At 38.9% G+C, this 23,480-nt stretch overlaps 1 pseudogene; it reads right to left on the bottom strand.

Annotated features, from left to right (window-relative positions):
- Window positions 1–20,048, bottom strand: part of LOC122731970 — a 32,482-nt pseudogene extending 12,434 nt beyond the window's left edge.
- Window positions 20,049–23,480: the final 3,432 nt, after the last annotated feature.

Genomic DNA, 23,480 nt, shown 5'->3' with positions numbered 1-23,480 from the left:
AGACACCAAGCTAATAAAGCTCAGGGAAGTCATTTACCCTCTATAACCCCCACTTTCTTCAAAAATAAAATGGGGGAAAATAATAACACCTACCTCAGAAGACTATTGTGAGGATCAAATGAGATAGCATGCAGTATTCTTTGCAAATTGTAAAACAATATAAATATATATATATGAGTGTGTGTATTTATATATTATATATAATATATAATGTTTTATTATATTTATAATGTATTTATATATACACATACAAACATACATATATAATGTGTATGTGTATTTATAAATGCACACATTCTAAATATCATTAGATTTTGAGCTGGAAGGTACCATCTAGTCCAATCCCCTTATTTAACAGATGACATTGAAAAAGTTAAGTGACTTACCCAAGGTCACACAGCAAATAGCAGAGCCAAGATTCAAACCCAGGTCCTCTGATCCCAAATATAGCGCTCTTTTCATCAGAATATATAGCCTCTAGACTAGATGCCCTCTGATTGAATAATGGCTGAACAAACCATCTTATATGAATGTAATAGAATATTATTGTATCTTAAAGAATTATCAATATGAAGCAAACAAATGCATGGGAATATTTATATGAGCTAATGCAAAGCAAAGTAAAGAGAGGCAGTAAAAGGATAGCCACAAGGACAACAATGTAAAGAATAAAAAAAAAAATCTGAATCACATGCAATTACAGTGAGCAAGCTTGGCCCAGGAGATGAGTCGAAAGAATGTATCTCCCTCCTTTCTTTGCAGAGGTAAAGGGCAATCGGTAAGGAACCCTGCATTTACTGTCTGAATGTGTTGGATTGTTTTTACTGAATTGCTTTTCCCCTTTCTTTTCCTGTTTTATTCTTTGCTACAAGGGATTGCTCTCTGAGTAGGAGAATAGGGAGTGATGTGTTTGCTAATGAGGGCCATGTAAGGATGAAAGATATCAATAACGATGTTCTCAAGAGAGTGGGGAAATCCGGAGAGTTCCCTTCATAATTATTGAAATGATTTCTATCCTTTGGGAGGATTTTCTCAATAAAGCCTCTATTTTATGTAACGTGGAGGGGGGAGGGGAAGTGCTTATGCCATCCCCCATGAGGAAAAAGGCTGGGAAGTCTGCTTCCAGAAAGGCATAACTAGGCACCTTGGAGGTATCCAGCTTTTCAAAGTGGACCAGATATTCTCTAATTGGCTCTAGCCTGATTGCTGTGTGATAAAGAGAGATTTGTGGCTGGATGGGAGCTGGAACAGGGGTGATTTGCGGAGTGCCAATCAGCCAGAGCCACGCTCTGGTCTACTCCCTGCCTGGCTGCAGTTCCAGTCAAAGAGACGATAACCTAAGGGTCCCCTTCTGAGACTGGTAGCCTGTGATTACAAGCCTCTTTGAGTTGGCTCTTTCCTGTTTTTGGTGAAGAAGACTGGAAATGGCTTTGATCGTGACAGTGAGTGAGCCACCAGAGTCTGGGAGCTGAAGTCTAAGGCAAAATTTGCTTGATGCCATATGATAAAGACCAAAGTCTCAAGCAAACTCTTTGGCCTAGCCCAGCGACGGCAGAAATGCAAATTCATCCATCCATCAGCCATGCGCTGAAGTAGATGCATTAAGTTTGAGTATATTCAGTGACGGGCATTGTGCTAGGTGTTGAGGATAGAAAAACTTATGCAAACTGGTCTCTGCTAGCAGAGAGCTTACTCTATTCCACTGGGAGGAACAACGAGCGTGGTGGGTGGGTGGGTGTGTGTGTGTGTGTCTGAGTGTATAAGACACATAGAAAGTAGACAACTAGGTGGTTAGGTGGTGCAGCGAATAGAGTGCTGTGCCTGGAGTCAGGAAGACTCATCTTCCTGAGTTCAAATCTGACCTCAGACACTTACTAGCTGTGTGAGCCTGGCGAAGTCACTTAACCCTGTTTGTCTCAATTTCCTCATCTATAAATTGAGCTGGAGAAGGAAAGTGCAAACCGCTCCAGCATCTTTGCCAAGAAAACCCCAAATGGGGTCATGAAGATTCAAACATGACTAAAATGACTGAACAAAAACAAAGTAGGCAAAAGGTCACTTAGGATGGGAAAGCACTAGTGGCTACGGGGACCAGGAAATAACTCCTGCAGAAGAGGGGCACTTGAAGGAAACAAGGGGCCGGAGAGTGGGGGAACCAGGAATCCAGAGGCCTGACACACAGCAAGGAGGCTAATAAGGTTCGGTCAGAGATTTCGAGAAGGCCAGTAATGTGTGAAGAAACTGCAGAGGCAGGAAGAGTATGGAGAGCTGTGAGTGACAAAGAGGTGTTTGTATTTAATCCCAAGGGGCAGCTAGGTGGCGCAGTGGATAGAACACCAGCCCTGGTGTCAGGAGGACCTGAGTTCAAATCCAGCCTCAGACACTTAACACTAGCTGTGTGACCCTGGGCAAGTCACTTAACTCCAATTGCCTCACACACACACACACACACACACACACACACACACACACAAATAAAATAATCAAGGATTTCAATTCCACATCTTCCAGTTATTATCCATCAGTCCTTGGGCAAATATTTAACCCCAGGCAGTCACTAGAGGGTACTGAGTAGGGGCTGCCATGATCACATCAGTGCTTTAGGAAATTCACTGTAGCAGGTAAGTGGAGGAGGGATTGGAGTAGGGGGAGACTGAGGCAGGAAAAACAGATGGGAGGCAACTTTAATGCTTTCAGTAAGAAATAGTAGGGGCAGCTAGGTAGCGCAGTAGATAGAGCACTGGCCTTGGATTCAGGAGGACCTGAGTTCAAATACAGCCTCAGACACTTTACACTTACTAGCTGTGTGACCCTGGGCAAGTCACTTAACCCCAACTGCCTCACCAAAAAAAAAAAAAGAAAGAAAGAAATAGTGAGGGCTTGAGCTAGGGGGTGGCTATGTGAGTGAAGGGGATATTATGGGGACAGAAATTACAAAAATTAGCAACTGAGGGGGCAGCTGGGTGGCACAGTGGATAAAGCACGGGCCTGGATTCAGGAGGACCTGAGATCAAATCTGACCTCAGACACTTGACACTTACTAGCTGTGTGACCCTGGACAAGTCATTTAACCCTCACTGCCTTGCAAAAAAAGAAAAAAAAAAAAGAATTAGCAACTGATTTGACATGCAGTGTGATAAAGTTAGGAGTCAAGTATTACCTAAGGCTGCAAACCTAAATAAAAAACCATCTGAAGTAAAAGGGGAGTTCAGAGGCTTAGGGATACCATTTGAGGAAAGATGATAAGTTCTGCTTTGGACACATTGAGTTTTTCATTGTAGAACTGGAGTTCAGGAGAGAGAGAAGATGGCCAGAGATCGAGATCTGGAATTCAACCACACAGAGATAGATGATCATCAACCCCACAGGAACGAGTAAGTCACCAATTTTGAGACTCAGACATAGAAGGAGTTCATGTGTTCTGTGCTAGGTGTTACTTTGCCCACGTGGGTTATATGTGTCCACACAGACCTGTCTAGATGTCACTCACAGGAGGACAAAATAGTCATCTCTCGAGTTTCCTCCCTCTATCTTTCTCCAAGGGAGACCAAGTTTGGGTCTTGCCAGGAGGAGAAGCAGAGGCTGGGTCCAGAGGCTGGCCACACTGCTCTCTTCAGAGGGGAGTGGTACCAGATTAGAATTCTGTCTGCTCCCTTAAATATCGTTATTCTGGGGGAAATAATTTCTAGGTTCAAGTTGAGCTCCTAATCACTACACCCTAATAGTGAAATAGAATCCAAAGCGATATACCTAAGGCTTCACTTCCTTCCCACCCAATGCCAGTTCTGTGATGAATACCCACAGTAAACAGCAAAATAAGCCAGTTTATCCAAGTCCACAGCAAAAAGAGAAATCAGAAGTATACACATGAGAATCTCTAACAGACAATATACAAAGTAAATAAAGTCTCTCTTTGGGAATAAAGTAACGGCTCAAGAGAGAAAGAGAATCTCAGAAATTCCCCTTTTCGGGGGAAATTCCCTGCAGTCTCTTGTAATAAGCAGGGAATATGAACACGATCAAGGTGCTGGTTTCTCTACATGTTAGCTTCTTCCCAGGGTCTTCCTTTAGGGCCCTGAAGAGAATCTAGAACTGCATGTTTTCTTTCTCAAAGGAGGAAGCCAAGAAGATTAGGCTCTCTCTTAAGTTCTTGCCAACTACATCCTTCTCTGGGCGCAGCTAGGTGGTGCAGTGGATAAAGCACCGGCCCTGGATTCAGGAGGAACTGAGTTCAAATCCGACCTCAGACACTTGACATTTCCTAGTTGTGTGACTCTGGGCAAGTCACTTAATCCTCATTGCCCTGCAAAAAAAAACCCAACCCAACTACATCCTTCTCACACGTGTGGAATACTGAGTAACTCATCTCCAGCAATAAGGAAAGTCCCATATAAATGAAACTTTGAGACAAAGGTTACAGAGGGAAAAAAGAAGAGGGTCAAGGATAGAGCCTTGATGTTCACTCATAGGACCAGAAAAGGGCAATGAAAAGGAGAGGTCAGATAGAGAAGGATACTCAAAAGAGAATAATGTCATTAAAACACACACGCGCACATGCACACACACACACACACGCACACACACACACACATCCAAAGAGAGCATGCCCAAGAGGAGAAAATGGGCAACAGTGTAAAATTCTGCAGAGAAGTCAAGATGCATGAAGGTGGAGAAAAGACCATGAGATATGGCAATTAACTGATAACTTTGGAGACAGAAATTTCAATTTATGATGAGGTAAAAAGCCAGTTTGCAGAAGGGTTTTTTATAAAATGAGAAGAGAGGAATATGTATAAATAGCTTTTTGAAGGAGTTGGGCTGAAAGAGTCTAAATAAAGGATGATAGCTACACCCAGAGTTTCTTTATATATCTTCATTTTTTATTTAAAAATATACTTTGCCTATACCTAAAGAGCTGATTTTCCCCCATTATAAAATGATATAAATCACACATCTGTGATTTACCATTTTTAATGTATCCTGTCACTATAGAAAGGGCAAGGATTAAGATGTCAAATCAATGAAATTATAAAAAAATCACATTGCCTTTTTTCATGTTTGTGCTCTCACAATTGGGTAATACATTGAAAACACATTAATGTTGTTATGACTGTTAGATAGTTATAGATAATGGCATTAAGTATGAAAGCGCGCATCATTTCTTTGGAGCATGATGAGTTTTTAGAATATAAATGTTCTGACAGTAAGAAAACATAATGTTATATTCAATTATGTCATCTGCCCCCAATACAATTGCTTCTGTGTTTAGTAAATAGATTAGATCCAGGTCACATTCCTGTGTTCAATGGAGTTTCTAGTTACTCCCTTTTCTTTAAATGCTTGAGCTCTTTGTTTCTGCATGTTCTTAAGTGTCATCCTTTATTGCCATAGGCACAATGGCTATATTTAACTAATAATGACAGTGGTTGTCATTAGATTTTAAACTCAATAACATTAGCTTGACATATTATTTGAAGTACGTCTTCAATTTAAATTTGATTAAAATTACAAACATCCCATCTTTTGTGTCAATCAAAGTGTTGTCACCCTCTCCCTGAACTTTTCTATGAACTCTTTTAAAATAACTTCTGGCAGCCATGCTTCTCCTTGGGTTTAAAAGTTAAGACTAGCCGTAGGACATGAAAAGCTTTGGATACTACTTCTACAACAAAGCACCTAAAAGGGTCATTTCAAATAAACCAGGTTCTGAGCCCAATTAAGGATTCCACCCAACAAAACCCATGGAAGTGTGAATCAAGGCTACAAGAACAAGTGTGCAAGCAAATACAGATTAAAGCTCTGGTGAGGCATGGTAAGGTTGATTGCAAAAAATGAGAAGTATTTTTGAATAGTGAGTTCTGGAAAACTACAATATGTTAAAAATGAATAGAAAGGTTCTCAAGCAAGGGAGATGGGTGTGGATGTAGGGTTGCTGGGGTCACTGGTAGAAATTTTCTCTCTTGCCTTCTTAGGCAAAGATCTTCTTTGGCATCCAAAGCCCTTCATAACTGAGCCCCCTCCCACCTTCCCAATATTCTTATGTCTTGCTCCCTGACATGTACTCCTCGATCCAGTGGTTCACTGACTATTCCACAAGCAAGTCACTTCATCTCTCAGCTCTGCTCATTTTCTCTGGAAATCTCTCCTTTCTCTACTCTGCCTACGGAAATCCTTCACTTCCTTTAAGTCCCCACTAAAACCCTACCTTCTACAGGAAGTTTTCTCCATCCCCTCTTAATTTCGATGACTTCCTATTCAACCTATATATAGTTTGCTTTGTATAGATTTATTTGCATGCTTTCTCCCCCATTATATTGTCAGCTCCTTCAGGGCAGAAACTGTCCTCTTTTTTTGTACCTCCATCACTGATCACCCTGCCTGGCACAAAGTAAGCATTTAATAAATATAGATTGGTTGGTTAGTTGGTTGGGTTTCCTTATCTTACTGCACACATGACAGATTTTTGTGCTGGAAGTTCTAATGACTATCTTGGAGATTAGCTAGACTGGTACCTTATGTTGCTGGAGATGAAGCTGTCTCACTATCCCTTCTCTATTTCCATGGAGGATTCCTTTACATCATTCTGCTCCAAAAAGGCTCTCTCTTCTGCTAACTTTATGCTGTCTCGATGAATACATCCATCTCTATGACTTCAATGATCACCTCTATGGTGTCACCTTCTAAGTTTTCAATTATGGTGTCTCACCAACTCTCGGGCCTCATGTTCGTTCCTAAATGCCAAACAGACATCTTCACTGAAATGTTCCACTGTCAACCTTACCTTCAATAAATCAACATGTCCAAGCACAAATCTGTAATCTTTCAATGGGCCTATCTGTAGGACCACTGTCATGTCTTGCTATGAAACATCTTAGCTTGACTTGTTCCCTCTACTGCTGCCATTATCCTCCCTGTAAAACCTTATCATTTCATGCCAGGATTAGTGTGCTATCCTTCTCAACCTCTTGCCTCCAATCTCTTAATCCATCTTGCTAATGATGTTAGTGATAATCACATCATTCCTCTGCTCAGAAATCTATATGAGTCCTATCACTTACAATATCAAGCCCTCACCTCCTATGCCTGCCTGGCTTTTGAGGCCACCCATAACCTGGCCTTAATAGATCTAGCCAAACATTTCCTTTTCCTCCTGTATGTGAGTCCCAAAGCAGACCTACTTCAGTTAGTCAAGTTTCTTTACTGTCTATCTTGCCCCTACCACATTCACTATGTTCATGTATGGTTCTAAGAACTAAAGTCTTTAAAATATTCTCTGTTAGTTAGTAAATTCTACAGAACTTAGAGTTAGAAGGCATCTTAACAATCACCTAGTTCAACTCATACCTAAAAAAGATTCTCCACTATAAAATACCTGAAAAGTAGCCATCCAGCCTCTGTTCAAAGACCTGGAAGGAAAAGAAACCACCACTTCTTGATGCAACCCATTCAACTTATTTTTGTTTGTTATTCAGTTGTTTCAGTCATGTCTTACTCTTCGTGATCCCATTTGGGGTTTCCTTGGCAAAGATACTAGAGTGGTTTGCCATTTCCTTCTCCAGTTCATTTTACAGGAGAGGAAATTGAGGCAAACAGGGTTAAGTGACTTGCCCAGGTTCACACAGCTAGGAAGTGTCTGAGCCCAGGTCTGAATTCAGGAAGAGGAGTCTTCCTGACTCCAGGTCCTGTGCTCTATCCAACTGCCTAGGGACAACTCAAATTGTTAGGGAGGTTTCCCCCCTCCTAACCACAAGACTAAATATTTGCTCTTTGCAACTTCTAATGACTACTCCTTATTCTGCCCTCTGGGGCTAAAGAGAACAAGACTAATTACTCTTCAACATGACAACTTTTCAAATACCTGAAGACAATTCTCATACATTTCTCCCCTCCCACCTCCAAACCCCTCCAGGTCTCCAGGTGAAAGAAACATCTTCAATTACCTCAACCCCTCCTCCAGGACACAGACTTAAGGCCCTTCACAATTCTGGTAGCCTACCTTCCTATGAACCCTCTCCACCTTAAACTCTGCACCCAGAAATGAAGACAGTACTCCAAATGTTACTTGACTAAAGGAAAATATGGTGTGCACTGAATCAGCTCCTGATTCCTGGAAGCGATGCATCTTTCAATGTTGGCCAAGCACACTTCAGCCTTTTTTGTCCACATCAATCTGCTGACATGTTGGGTTTTTGGTTTCTTTGTTTTCAGACAAATTCTGCCTAACCATGTACTTGTGACATTGGTTTTTTTGAACCCAAGTATGACTTTGCACTTCTTACAACTGAATTTCATGTTATTGGTATTCAGGTCACTGCTCTATCTTTTCAAGATCTTTTTGAATCCTGATTTATCCTACAAGGTCTAGCTCAAATCTATCCTTCACTATGAAGCCTTCCCCAACTACTCTAGCCCAAAGCTTCTTAAACTGTGGGTCACAACCCCATATGAGGTTGGATAACTGAATGTGGGAGTCACGAAAAATTTGGCAACAGTAAAATGTTACGCACATCTCTTTTATATGCCTATATACCTGGGGTTACATAAAAATGTCTTGGGCAAAAAGAGGTTGTTAATAGAAAATTTTTAAGAAGCCCTGCTCTCGCCTATATAATTCACAGCATCTTGGGAACTCAGGGGTGGAAGGGATTTCAGAAACCATTTGGTCCAAATAATACTTGAACAAAAATCCCCTCTACAGCATAGCAGACCTTTCCCCTCTCTAAACTCCTATGGCACTTAACCTGTTCTCTAGTTCACTTTTTTGGGGTGGGTGAGGCAGTTGGGGTTAAGTGACTTGCCTAAGGTCACACAGCTAGTACGTGTCAAGTGTCTGAGGCCGGATTTGAACTCATGTCCTCCTGACTCCAGGGCCGGTGCTCTATCCACTGCGCCACCTAGCTGCCCCTAGTTCACTTTCAATTAGGGATCTCCAGCTAAACTCTAAGCTTCCTTTGGATCCCCCAAAATACCTAGCATTTTTCTTTGCTCAGTAATTACTGATGTAATGAAGTTCCTCCTCTAGCTCTGTTGCTAACATTTTACCATTACCAGTTAATTTCTTTGGCTCATAGGAATATTTAGATCTATGGATAGATTTAGATTTATGGATTTATGGATCTAGATTTAATGACCTCAGATGTCATTTTTGGAAACTGAGGCTCAGCAAAATAAAATGGCTTTTCCCTAAAGTCACAGAGTAAATAGTAGGGTCAGGATTTGAAACCAGGTCTTTTGACTCTAAATCTGGTGCTCACTCTGCTGCACCACACTCTTTCTTGATGATTAGAAATTTCTAATAAAAGAGGAAGGAATGATCTCTTAGACCTCTGTCAGTGACAAATCAGATTTCTTTGCCATTATAACAGGTGTGAACAAGAGTCTTCTGCAATGGGACACAGGATAGGAAAGATAGGGAGCTTTGACCACCTTGGGGATCATTAGTATTCAAGTGCAAACCCAATGGTATAATAATGATATTCTGTTGGGTTGCACATCTAGTAACAGAGACAAAGCTGTCGGGTTGTGGACATTGGCATCTATGTTCTTTCCTCCTAGGATTTAAATGGAAGTGTGGACACATTCAAATGCTTCCAAGGTATTAATTCACTAACTCTTCTATGTAACAAGCCTGCTTTTGAAATTATACACCTCTGTGGAACATGGACTGGCCAGCCAGACAGGCATACACACACATTCTAAATGTATGTGTGTATGCAATCATGCAAAAGACAAAGTCACATGAAAGCCACTGGTGTGGGAAGTTAGCCTCTCACACTTTCTTTTCAGCTGTCTAAATCAAGTCATAATTACCCTATATATTTGAGTGATTAAGCCTAGGGTTAGGGCAGTTAGGTAGCATAGAGGATAGAACTCTGGGCCTGAACTCAGGAAGACTCATCTGGCCTCAAACACTGACTAGCTATGTGACTCTGCCCAAGTAACTAAACCTGATTTGCCTCAGTTTCCTCATCTGTAAAATGAGCCAGAGAAGGAAATGGCAAACCAACCCAGTGTCTTTGCCAAGAAAACCCCAAATGGAGTCACAAAGAGTTGAATATACCTGAAAAACGACCGAACAACAACAAAAGGCCTAGGATTAGCTTTGGAAAGTCTGAGGACTTTTGGTATAGACAATCCTGATGAACTTCTTTATAATTAATAAAAGATGCATGGTGTTAGGGATAGCTCATAACTTTGAATTTATGCTTTAATCAAAACCATTCTGAAATCAACAAACTGAGCTAAACGTGTAACAAAATGAATAAATCTGGGTTCATTAAACTAATGCATTTTTTGAAAAACAAAGGATGACAGAACATTTCCTTTTGGTTGCAGATACCAGCCAATGTGTTAGGCTGCTATTTAGAATGTCTTGGAATTGAAACATTTCCAAATCATCAATAATTAAAATGATGAGAATCCATCATTTCACTGACACTTACTTCGGCAAGAAAAGATGCCCTATTCTAAACGTGCTCACACATATTCTTGTCAATCACAAGCTGTCACAGCAAATTATTTCATTTTGTAGATCACATGGCATTTAGCAGAAAATCTCTAGGTTTAAATTTAGATCTTAGGTACATTATCGAGAAATCTTTTCATAGACCCCCCCCCATAACGGCATCTTCACAATGCATTATATAAAAGATGTAAAATCTTATTCATAGTATTCAATTTCACTTCTGCTTAACAAAACTCATGACTGATATGAATCACTATAAATTATAACCTTGAATGCAAAATAGCAGAATGGGCAATAAGAAACAGTACGAATGCAAAACTCGGTGTTTTAATAACACTCACAGCTCCATACAGTGGAAATTCAGGTGAAGGTTGTGAGCAAGATGTTGGACCCAATTAATTCCTTCCTTGACCTTTTCCTAAAACTTGAATCTCTTTGAAGACAGGAGCCAATTCTTATGTTTTCGACTTTATAACTTCTTCCAGTCCTACCCACAGTACTAAAAAGCACAGAGTGGAGGAGAGCAGGGAGGACTTAGAGTCAAGCCATCTGATCCACCCCACCTCATTTTAAAGGCAAAGAAACAAGGTCCAAACCTGTGAAATGATCTGGCCAAAGTGTAACCACTGATGGGCTGTGGTATAGCTTCAATTTACATCCAAGTCCTTTGATTCCAAATCCCCATCTTTCAAATCCTGCCTCAGAAATCACTAGTGGTGTGATCCTGGCTAAGCCACTTTATTTTTCTGAGATTCATTTTCCTCTCCTCCAAAATGGGGACAATAATACTTGTATCCCCTGTTTCCCAGGCTTATTAATCGCTAATATTTATATAGTGCTTCCTGTGATAAGCTATTGACTATGATTATTCCAACTGATCCTCTCAACAACACTGGGAAGCAGGTGCTATTATTATCTCCATTTTACAAACAAGAAAGCTGAGGCAAGCAGCAGTTAAGTGACTTGTCCAGGGTCACACAGTGCATATTTGAGGCCAGATTTGAACTCAAATTTTACTTATTCCAGGGCTCTATCCAATGCAAACACCTAACTGTTATGAGGAAATCAGTCAAAAACTATTTATTGAGCACCTGCTATGTCAGCATTTTGTAAACCTACTAAGGCTATGTAAATAGAAGCTATTTTATTAATGAATGGATTTCCATTGGTCCTCAGGCATTTGATCTGAGGAACTTTACTGGGTAAACATGTATGTTACTTGAGGAAGCAAAAAAAAATGGAAGATAGGGACAAAGACTTAAAGTGTGATGCTTTAATTTGAAAACATTCTAAATGAGGGGAAGCTAGGTGGCACAATGGATAGAGCACTGGCCCTGAAGTCAGGAGGGCCTGAGTTCAAATCCAGCCTCAGACACTTGACACTTACTAGCTGTGTGACCTTGGGCAAAGCACTTAACCCTCATTGCCCAACCCCCCCCCCCAAATTTTTTTAAAAAAGAAAATTTTCTAAACGACTTAACTAATGAGAGTCCCTTAATGTCTCTCTACAATTTCAGTAAAACAATTAAATTCCATTATCTGTAAAGCCACTAATGCAAGAACATCAGAATGGAAAAAAATGTATAATATCAAAATGCAGGAGGAGATGCTTATTTTCTGAACATGAATTAATTCAATTAAATGAATATCCTGTGAAGGCATGATGCATATAAACATTTAAAACAACAGGTCTTACCTTCAAGAAGCTTGCAATCTAATGAAGGGAGTCTTGAATAAGGCTTCATTGAGGGGGAGCTGACCCCAGAGTTGGGCTTTGGAGGGGACTTTAATGGGTAGAGTTGAAAAGGGAGGACGTCTATTTCTAAGCATGGTGGAAGGCAGGATAGAAGGCATAAAGGTAAAAGCAGGGTAACAAAGAAGAAGACAGAGAGTTCTAGATTGGTGGAACACAGAAACGTTTGAAGGGGAGTGAAATAAGGATGTACAGAAATGACCACTTCTAAAATTTTAATTTCGTCCAGCCTAAAAATGTGACAAAGGCCCTATAATTGAATTTCTGTCCCTAATCTTTTGTGTCAGTTTTGACCTTGACATTGATCATATAATAAGACCTTTTGGTTGGGGGAATTTTTTCAGGTATACAATAAACAGATTACATACTCAGAGCCCCTGGCCATCTGTGAAGATCCTGGGGAGGAGTGGGCATGTGAGAGGAGTGGGGACAGTAATGTAAGAATTAAGCTCACCTTGGGCATATATTTTCTCTATTAGGATTTTGAAATGTAATTCATTAGCATTCACCACTAATTCACTTTTGCCTTTCTCATCCCAAGAATGAAAAAAACCAAACACATTTTCCTCCGCAGAAATCCAATGGTTAGAATAAATATCAGCATTTATTTCGCCTTCCCATACAACAAAAAATAGCGAGCTTTCTTCTGAGGGCCCACACAATTATGTCATCTCTCGTTATTCTTTGTGTCCACATGCTCATTTCTTCCTATCCCAACAAGAGTCTTACCTCCTTGAGGCATTCCTACAGGGTACAGAGTCCAAATGGCTTAAGTGCCCAATTCTAGGCGCTTAATAAGGGCTCGACAAATACTTGCTGAAAGGAATTAGATACTAAAATCTCAAGAGGGTTAGATGTTAAAAATCTGTTCATCGCCATTGTGAGCAATGCCTTTTCTGGATAGCTGTGTATTAAAGATTCACACACAGGCAGGAAGGGTGCATCGAAGACACCCACCCAGGCTTTGCCAACTGTTTGAAGGCAAATTTCAGGATGTTGCTTTCTTCAACTTCAAAAAAAGACTCCTTGCTCAGAACCTTCCCCAAAAGTTCAAAAGAATTTGCATATGCACATTGATTTGCCCACAACTCATGCTTAGAAAGGCAGTCTGATTTTGATGAGTAAGACGATACACATTTAGACAAGCTCTCAGCCTTTTGAGATGCACTAAATGTCCACATTTTGATTTTCTCAAGAGTTTAACTCACCATGAGTGATTTTTTTAAAAAACAGTGACACTTATCCTCGTAAAAATCTTCTTAATGGACATGTGATGTGTTATTCTGTGTCCAAGCTCACCTACTATTTCTTTTCTCCAAAGACGAGGCACATCTGCCACCTGCTCTAGTCTGTGTCCCAGCAACAACTGTCGAGCAGCATAAAGATTGATTATCAGTCAAAAACCATTGCACAACACCAGATTTTGGTAGGTTAAGCTTGCTGATCCAGCAAGAGATGGTGTGAAATTTTCAGGAATGTGTGCCAACATTTTGGTGCTAAAAGAACAGCAGTGCATTTCACAGTGAAACACAGCCAAAGACATGCAGACAAAGCAGAGAAGTTTTTTTTTGTGTGTGTGTGTGTGTGTGTGGTTTTTTTTTTGTTGTTGTTGTTTCTGGACTTGATTTTAAAAGGCAAAAAGAATTAAAATAAAGAGAAATTATTTCATAAAATTGAAAATCATCCCTAATGCCTAGTCATGTGCATAATGATGCTATCTGAAGCAAAAACACCCAGGTTTTCTTTAAAACTCTGGCTATGAACAATTTTTAAATATATCTGTTCCAACACACCATCCATATATAAAAGGCAAGAATGCCTTATTAATCAAAGTAATTTAAGAACTTAATGAAGCAGTACATGAATATTTAAATCAAATTAAGGTCATGATGAAATAAAGCCCAAGTGTTTTTACACTTTGCAGATAGCTCAGAGAATGAGTAAACAAAGGTAGCCATATTTTAAACTTCACAAAATACATGATCAAAAACGATTCTATATAGTCTCACCAGTGACTCTTGCCAAATGTCACAGCAACAAGTTTCTGCACAAAAGTCAAATTTTCTTGAATTTTTCGTCAAGTTCAAGAAAATAATTCATTATATATTCAGAGATGAAATCACACCATTTCATCTATAATGAGCTCCAAGATTATTTTTTTTCTGACCTTGTGAAATTTGCTATCCAGAGTTGACTCTGGCTCACCAGCTTTATAAAAGTGGGGGAAATTACCCCTTTACTTTTGAAAAGTTTTGAGATGGGCACAGCAGATAGATGCTCTTAATTTTGATAGGAAAGTTCCTATGACATTTAAACCAGATGGTTATCTAAAGAACTTTGATAACACACTTGGTGTTTAAAATACTTTGAGGGATTAAATAGGAAGGGTAATATTTAAAAAAAAAAAACATGAGCTGGATTCTTTCTCACCGAACAATTAGAAATTTGCATATTTAATTCCAAAGGCCAAAATATCAAAAATAATAAAGGTGAACTTTTATTTTCATCCACTAGATTCATTGAAAACATAAGGTCAAAAGTCAAGTCAAGTTGCATTATTTACATTAGGGAACACTCCATTAGGAAAACAATGTGCACATATCAATTGTAGGAGTGTCTCAGGCTACATCTCATAATTATGTTAATATTCTTTGAACAAAGGTTGACTGCATAAATGAATAAATGAAACTTGAAACTTTGAACTATTCTTTTTTATTCCTCTCAAAGAATAAGTCTAATGAATTGTGTCTGTTGGGTGTCACTGAAACTAAACAGTAAATTCAATAATCTCTGATTTAATTTATTATATTTTCACCATTTAACCTCCTGCAGGCTCCCTAATGTCTATTCAGATCTATATTAAATTAAGCACCAATGCTAATGAAGGGCAATAAACGTGGCTGTCAGTAGATTTTTCTTTCATTAAGCACATTATCCTCTTACTGAGCTGTAAATGAGTAAACATTAGTTTTGTTAAACCATGCAAAAAAGACAGGATGAAAATCATTTTTAATTGCACCCCTTAAGCGATTTGCTGGGTTTCTGGGTTGTTTTTACCTTTAATTTTTTTTTGACTGGATCTAAAAAAGGTTCTCCAGTTGAAAGAGAAACGTCGACATGGTGGGGTCTGTCTGCAGGTTCTAGTGCTTCCACACTGTCTGTCTGCCAAGAATTCTCGTCATGCAGCCATGTTCCATTGCAGCTTTGGAGTGCCCTCCTCCAGCAACTAAAAGGAGAACCAGAGGTAAGGAGAGAGGATTAGGATAAAGGAAATCAACCCATCTCTAACACACAAAAATCTCAAGGCTCAGAAAAGAAGCCAACTCTTAGGTTAAGGAACTAACCTTAAAAAATTGAAATAATGACCTCTGTCCAACATGCGCAGCTATTTTCTAGGGTGGTTATTTGCAGGCGGGACAGTAATGGGTGAATCACAGCATCGAGAGCATTTTTTAAATGATTATCTAATTTTATCCCTAAGATATTTTGTATGTTTCAGAATCTAATATCTGTACTAAATATCATAAAAATGGAAATTAAATGTTACTTAAAAAGCTGAGAAAGAGAAGAGAGAACTCCTAATGAAAAGTATCTCACATATATACAGATGTCAAATGAAATAACCTTACTATAGTCAATTTAATCATTTCCTTTCTTGGATATCATAGACTATTTGAGTGGAAATAATAAAGCACAAGAAGCATTGGAAGAGCAAATGCCAGGATAATAGTAGGTGCGACAACTTTGGCAAAGCTACTCCTAGATCCATTTTTGTAAACTGTTAGCCTAATCACTCATGGTGGAGAATTAGTTCTTTGGGGGCATTTTAGATGTATTCTGAGCCGATTGTAATTTTGGAGACAAGAAGTCTATACCTTTAAAGAAAAGTATATAAAGGTGCATGTTAATGAAAAGAAATTTTAAATTTTCACGTCTGCTATCTTCAGTTTTATAGAAGCAAGACAGAAAGACTATTGACAATATATTTAACTGATACTTGTTATTTTTCTATGAATAAGCCTATCTGAAATCTGTCAAATTTTGTATGACTATTGTTTTAAGATATGTAACTTGCATATAATGTGCAACTTATTACAAAATACTTATGCTAAAAAATCTTATACACATGTATCCATATATACAATCCTAAGGTTTTTTTAACTTTAATGTTCATTCTTATGAGTTATTATTATTTAATGGTAGGTTTAAACACTTCTAAACAAACAAAACCAAAAATCTCACCTTAAATCAAATGGATTATATTGCTTATATCAAATTGCTTATATTACAGTTATCTATACTACTTTTCAGGTTGAACCATTTGGGAATTGTATTGGGATAATACTTTTTAAGTATTTTAACCTTAGATAAACCAATTTTGCTATTTTCTATGTGATAACTATATTCTTGAAAAAAAAGAAACCCAGACCAAGATACCAAACTTTTAACAGCTAATCAAGACAAATGCTTTCTCCTCCAAACAAAAATATTATAATCAAAAGTATAACTGTTAACCAAATAAATCCTTTAACATGCTATTTTAGAACCAAAATGTCCAATAAATTAAAATCACAAAGCACTTAAAAATTCAAAGAGCCTTAAAGTAATGGAGCAATTATTATTATTTAGATCAATTTCTTTATTTCCTTTATGCTAACAAAGTTTCTTGCTTAAAAAAGGTTTTTTATGAATTATGTTAGTTTACATTCATCCTCTGTATGAAATCATATACTAAAAACAAAGATGATTTTGCAATGAGTTCATTTCTATTAAAATTTTGTCAAAATATTGATTAAATCTTTTTTTAAAACTTTATACATAAATCTCGATTCTATCAGCTCTAAAAGCCAAGTCCACAGGATCACTTTTTTATGGTACAATTGTCTTCATGCCTTAAATGCACTTTTAAAACTTCCAAAACCTCCCCATTGACATCCATTTCATGCATTTTAAAAACGTCATTACTAAGCCATCATTTGAATATTTTACAGGCTACAAATTGGAGATGAGCTGTATCTTTATACTCTAAGTAGTCAATTGAATGATTACAGATTCTCAAAGAGAAGCGAACTTCAACCACTGTAGTTAAAAGCAAGACAAGAAGGACAGCTTTGATTACCTCAGCTGACCCCATGGAACACTGAGAGGTCCGCTTCTCTTGGATGATGATATAAGACAGGAATTGTTTGTACTATTTGATTTGTGGCTGTACGGGTCTGATATTTCATCACGGCTATGATCTGATTTCGTTTGATGTGTGGAACAATCTTGAAGCTCTGACCCTCTTGATACCGTTGCCGATGGCACACAGATGTTGAGGCCAAACTGAGGCTGGCTGCCTAGAGTTTTGCTTTTCTTTTATTATTGTTCATGGTTGAGAAGATATATATTGTCTGAAATAATAAATATATGGAAAATTAAATGAAACTATTTCTTCTTAACTTATTGAAACTCCATACTAGGTATTTATTTCAAAGTTATAAAATTTTGAAAGCAACTCGAATAATATTCTTCCCATTGAGTTACTTTACAAAAGTAAATTATGGAAGACATTTTTCTGCCGTTAGAATGACAGGAAATAAAGAATTCTTTAGCTTTGTTAATAAGCAATCAACAATTTACTATGACCTACTATGTATGCACAACTGTTTCAAGGTGGGGAAAGAAATGTAAAGACAAGGTCCTTGTTTAAAGTAATTTATAATTTAGGTAGACTATATTAACACTTATGAAGGAGTAAGAGCAAAATTAAAACCTAGTCCTAGGATGATGACAGGAGAGGACACATTGACTTAATTCAAATAAATTCACTTTAACCCCTAGAGATCTTTGAACAGAGGCAAAGTGGGGTTGGGGAGTAACATTCTGAGAAAGGGAACAGGAAGGAGCAGAGAAATAACTGGACATTGGGGGATTAGTGTAAAAAGCTCGTAGTTTGAGGGCATAGGTTCTCAAAACAAGAAATTACCAGACCACAACTGATAGTACATCCTCCCTAAGGAATCAGGGAGTCATATAAACATGGGGAAACTACCCCAAGATGAAAGAAGGACAAATGACATGTATAACCTATATTTGATTGCTTACTGTCTCAGGGAGATGGCAGGGGAGGGTAAAGATGGAGGGACAGAATTTGGAACTCAAAACTTTAAATAAAAATGCTCATTTAAAAAAAGGGCAAATGTCCCAAAAAGGAAACGGAATAGAGTCTAGAAAGTTTGAGTGAGAAAGCTTAACTTTAATTGCCAGGATTATTTTTTTTTAATAAAGAACAGATCATTAAAGAGATGGTTAACAAATATTTAGAAAAGGAAGCAGTGATTACAAGAAGCTAACATGATTTCAATAAAAGCAGGTCATTAAAATAAATAAATAAATAAATAAATAAAAGAATAGGTCATGCCAGACTAATCTTATTTCCTTATTTGACAGGATTATCCAAACTAGTATATCAAAGGATTACTATGGCTATAGTCTAGCTAGATTGTAGTGAAACAGGGAATAAAGTTTTTCATCCTAATCTTGTTAAGAAGATGGAGAAATGTGGGCTAGACCATAATATAATGTGGTTTGAAAAAACAGATGAATATCTAGCATTCATTAATGGCTCATTACCAACGTGAAAGTTAGTTCCCCAATGAAGTGTGCCAGGGATCAGTGCTTGACCTGAAGCTATCTAACACTTTTATTAATGATTTGAATAAAGACATGCATGGTATATTCATTAATTCTATTATTGATTATACAATGGCAGCTAGGTGGTACAATTGAGAGACTGATGGAACTGAAGCCAGGAAGACCTGAGTTCAAATCTCACCTAAGACACTTGCTAAGAGTGTGACTCTAGGCAAGTCACTTACCCTAGTCTGCCTCAATTTTCTCATCTGTAAAATGGTAATAATAATAAGACCTACTTCCAAGGATTGTTGTAAAGATCAAATGAAGTAATATTTGTAAAGTGCTTGGCATAGTAAACCTACATAAATGCTAGCTACTATTATTGTTAGGAGTCACAAAGTTGGGAGCAATAGCTAATATATTGGATGACAGTTTAGATCCAAAAAGATTTTGGCAGTTTGAGGACTGAATCTAAGAATATAAAATTCAACAAAGATGATTATCACCATTTTATAGTTAAAGGAACTGAGGAAGAGTGCTTAAATGACTTACCCAGAGTCACACAGTAAGGGTCCAAGGTTGCATTTTAACTTGTCTTCTTGTGAGATTTAAAATTGGATACATTCCATCACATTCTGATTTAAGGCCCATTGCTCTATCCACTGTGCCATCCAGTTTACCTCTTGTTTGTGTTTTTTTTTTTTGGGGGGGGGGTGCAGGGCAATAAGGGTTAAGTGACTTGCCCAGGGTCACACAGCTAGTACGTGTCAAGTGTCTGAGGCCGGATTTGAACTCAGGTCCTCCTGAATCCAGGGCCAGTGCTTTATCCACTGCGCCACCTAGCCGCCCCCTAGATTGCTTCTTAAAGCAGCTAAATTAGAGACAGGTAATTCATCTGAGACTCTACATTGCAGACAAGTTGATGGAGGGACTTTCAGTATGATGACCGACTGGACATATAGATGTAGATGTAGGTATAGTTGTAATGCAGAGATAGGAGCAGAGAATCCATCACCTCACAGATGTGGCCGCCACCTCCACGGATGTAGTTTGCCTCTCACACCTGTTCGTCCTATTAGATGTTTCTCCGAGTTCTCCAGCAATTTTGCCACAAGGGGTCCATCTAACAGGTTGCCACTTCATCTTGCATTGGGTATCAGTGCAGCTAACAGGTTGTTCACTAAGTGCATCGCTCTTTCTCTGGGCGTACATTTCTCTGGTGATACTTGATCTACACCTTCTTCCATATAATTCTTCCTTTGTGATGTGCTGGAGGCTGCTTTTGTCCACTGTATGTAGCTCACTGACTTTTGGGGAATCCTCAATTTTAATTCCTCAGAGCAATAGTTCTCCATGATGCCATGATACATCACTTTAAAAGGACTGGTGTTAAAAAGATGGTCCTTTAATTGTAGGGAGAAACGAGGTCATTTGGAAGAACTGTGCAATTTCCTGGTTGCTGTCCTTTTGTCCGACTCTTGGCCCTGCTCACTGTCTGTTTGCAGTCTAAGATACATGTCCTTTTGGGAAAGCTCTATACATTGTCCATCCAACTGCAAATCATAGGCAGTCTTCAACCACCTGTTTCTCCCTGACACCCATCCTCCCACCTGTGATGGATAATTTACTCATTTAGGAATTTCTGCCATGTTTGGGATTTTGATGCAAACAGTGCAATGCTACTCAAAAACAAGAGCAGCCTCAAGAAGTTGTCACCCCATGTTGGCCAGAATCTGTCTTTGACTCGGATTCTATTGTGGATATCCTCCATGAAAATAATGAACTGATGCAAGGAAATTTCCCTCTACTTTGTGCCCCACTCAATATTAATGATCAGAGGGGTCATTGAACAAAGTTGTTTCGGTTAATATCTTTCAAGGCCTTTTGTATGATTTTGACATATGCACAGGAGACCTAGGAACACAGATTTAGAGTTGGAAGAGGTTTAGAGGCCATTAAGTCTGACTTTCCCTTTTTACAGATGGGGAGACTGAGGCACAGGAAAGTTAAATGACTTGCCCAGGATCACAGAGGGGCAGGATTTGAATGCAGGTATCCCTGACTTCAAACCCAGCACTCTAACCACTATGCAACTTAGCCATCACATTTTTGAGAAGAGCCTTAAGGCAACATTTTACTTTTACATAATTTTTTAAAATAGTCAAATGATAAGGACAGTAGGTTCATATGCTCACTATACTTTTCTTGTATTCTCTACACATTTATGTGACAGTGAAGCTATCTATGTTCTACTGTAGACAATTTGCAATAGTCTTCTCTATTTTGTTCTAATACTATTATCAAGGATATGCTTAATGAGGGAGATCATAAAATTTTTATAAAAATGGGAAAGCAGACATGTGGCTTGGCAGAAATTTATATTCTCTGTCACTTTTTTGGGGGTAATAATGACTGATATTTTCCCCTACACCTTAGATATCCTACCCTTTATCATATACCATGGGAAATGATGTCTCAATTGCTCCAAAAGCAGCTTTTGGGCATACTCGATTGAATTGAGCTGCTTTCCCCGCTTCTTTCTCTCTTCAATGCCATTTATACCTCTGCTACCAGCAGAGGCTGTAGCATCAGAGTCCAGAGGTGGTGGCTCCATCACTCTTATTTGGGGGAGGGGGTGGGGCAATGAGGGTTAAGTGACTTGCCCAGGGTCACACAGCTAGTAAGTGTCAAGTGTCTGAAGCCGGATCTGAAATCAGGTCCCCCTGAATCCAAGGCTGGTGCTTTATCCACGGTGCCACCTAGCTACCCTCTCCAGCACTCTTGATGATGAAAAGAATTTGTCACGAAAAAAAATGTTTGCAGATTCTTTCCCAACCATCTTGCTGCCCTCTGGTATAGGTACAAGGATATGCCTCCTCAAGACCCTCCCAGATGTGGATTCTACCACTGCTTGACTGGCCCACTGCTGAAGAGAATGTCCCACTGGCTTAACTGTTCTTTTTTATTTGTAGCCCAAGAGACATGACTTGATCTCAACCAATTACAAGATGTTTCTTGGGTGCATTCACTACCATCTAGCCAAATATTCCCAAGTCCTATCACCCCATTTAACTGACTTGTTATAGAAAAATTCCTTAGTACCTCTCTTATTCTGCTGATGAGGGGCTTATTCTTGCCTCCTTTCTCACAGTTAAAGGTATGCTGTCCTCAGTGAATTAACTGTACTGCTTCTGGGTACTAGAGAGATGCCCAGAGACTTAGGGAGGTCCAAGCACTATCCTTCTCCAGTGTCTTCCTTAATGCTTTGTCCTAAAAAGTTCCATTAAAAGTCTGTGTAACACAGTTCACAAAGAAAATGGAGATGAACATTCTTGCCTGTTTCTAGATACCAGGTTATGCGGTTTAACAAAGAGATCTAATTTAAAAACATTCTCTGTATTTACTACAGGTCTCCTTCATCTTAAAAACAGTAAGGAAAAGAAATGAAATCAAAAATCAAGTCTGTGATCTCAGAAAGGTAGCTTTGTCCCGCTAGAACTTCTGGAACATGCAAGGTTCTCCCCATGGAGATGAAGAACCTCTCACTCCATCCTGGAAGAAAACTCTTGAGCACAAGGGGTGATCCAACTGGAGATCTGTATAAAACATTTCCTCCAGGTGTCCCATCACCAGGTGTGAGTACAGGGCGCATCGGAGTAGCTGCAAAGATCTCCTCTCACATATAAGGCAACTCTACTGGAGGTACAGGCTCCAAAAAAAATCTCCTCTGGGAAGTTTCATCATGAGGTACCCACTTACTAACAGAGGGCAACCTCCATTATGGTTTTTAACTAAGCTCTCTCTAGGACAGAGAGATTAATTTAAAAGGAAAACAAACACAGAAAAGGGAAAACAAATCAAGAGGTACAAGGCTCCTAGAAAAGTATTGAACACTTGGGATTAATTACACCGGCAGCCAAAGTCTTATCCCATAGATCTGCAGTCCATAAGGATCTTAGATTAGCCATCTGGACTCATATCACAGATAAAACAACCAATGCAGTTCTGCTTAAAAGGGAAAAAAAGAACATTTCTGAGCAATCATAGTGACTCAAAAAGCATTCATTAAGTGCCTACTGTATGCCAGCCACCATGCTAAGTGTTAGGAATACAAAGAAACTAAAAAACAATTTATCTTCAAGGAGCTTACGATTTAATGGAAACAAACAACTGTACGAAACAGTCCTCTCTCTCTCTCCATATTCATATCTCCATATACATTTATGTATATCTATCTGTATCTATACATCTTTGCCAAGAAAACCCCAAATGGGGTCACAAAGAGTCAGACTCATAGCATATATAGCACGTAACATACATGTATACATGTGTGACACATATGTACACCTGTACACATATGTGATAAATTGGAAATCATCTCGGAGGAAAGGCACTAGCATTAAGGTGAACTAAGAAAGGCTTCCTGTGGAAGACAGGATGTTAGCTGAGACTTGAAGGAAGTCAGGGATGCCCAAAGGTGGAGGAGAGAAAGGAGAGAATTCTAGGCATGGGGGACAACTGGTGAAAATGCACTTCGTTGGCAGATGCCGATCTTTTGTGAGGAGGAGCAGGGAGGCCAGTATCACTGGATTTGGAGGTATATGGAGGGGAGTAAGGAGTAAAAAGACTGAAAAGCTAGGAAGG

Source organism: Dromiciops gliroides, chromosome 6 (genome assembly GCF_019393635.1).
Source record: "Dromiciops gliroides isolate mDroGli1 chromosome 6, mDroGli1.pri, whole genome shotgun sequence".
Taxonomy (NCBI): domain Eukaryota; kingdom Metazoa; phylum Chordata; class Mammalia; order Microbiotheria; family Microbiotheriidae; genus Dromiciops; species Dromiciops gliroides.
The sequence above is the reverse complement of the archived record's forward strand: the minus strand, read 5'-3'. Positions and strand labels throughout refer to the sequence as shown.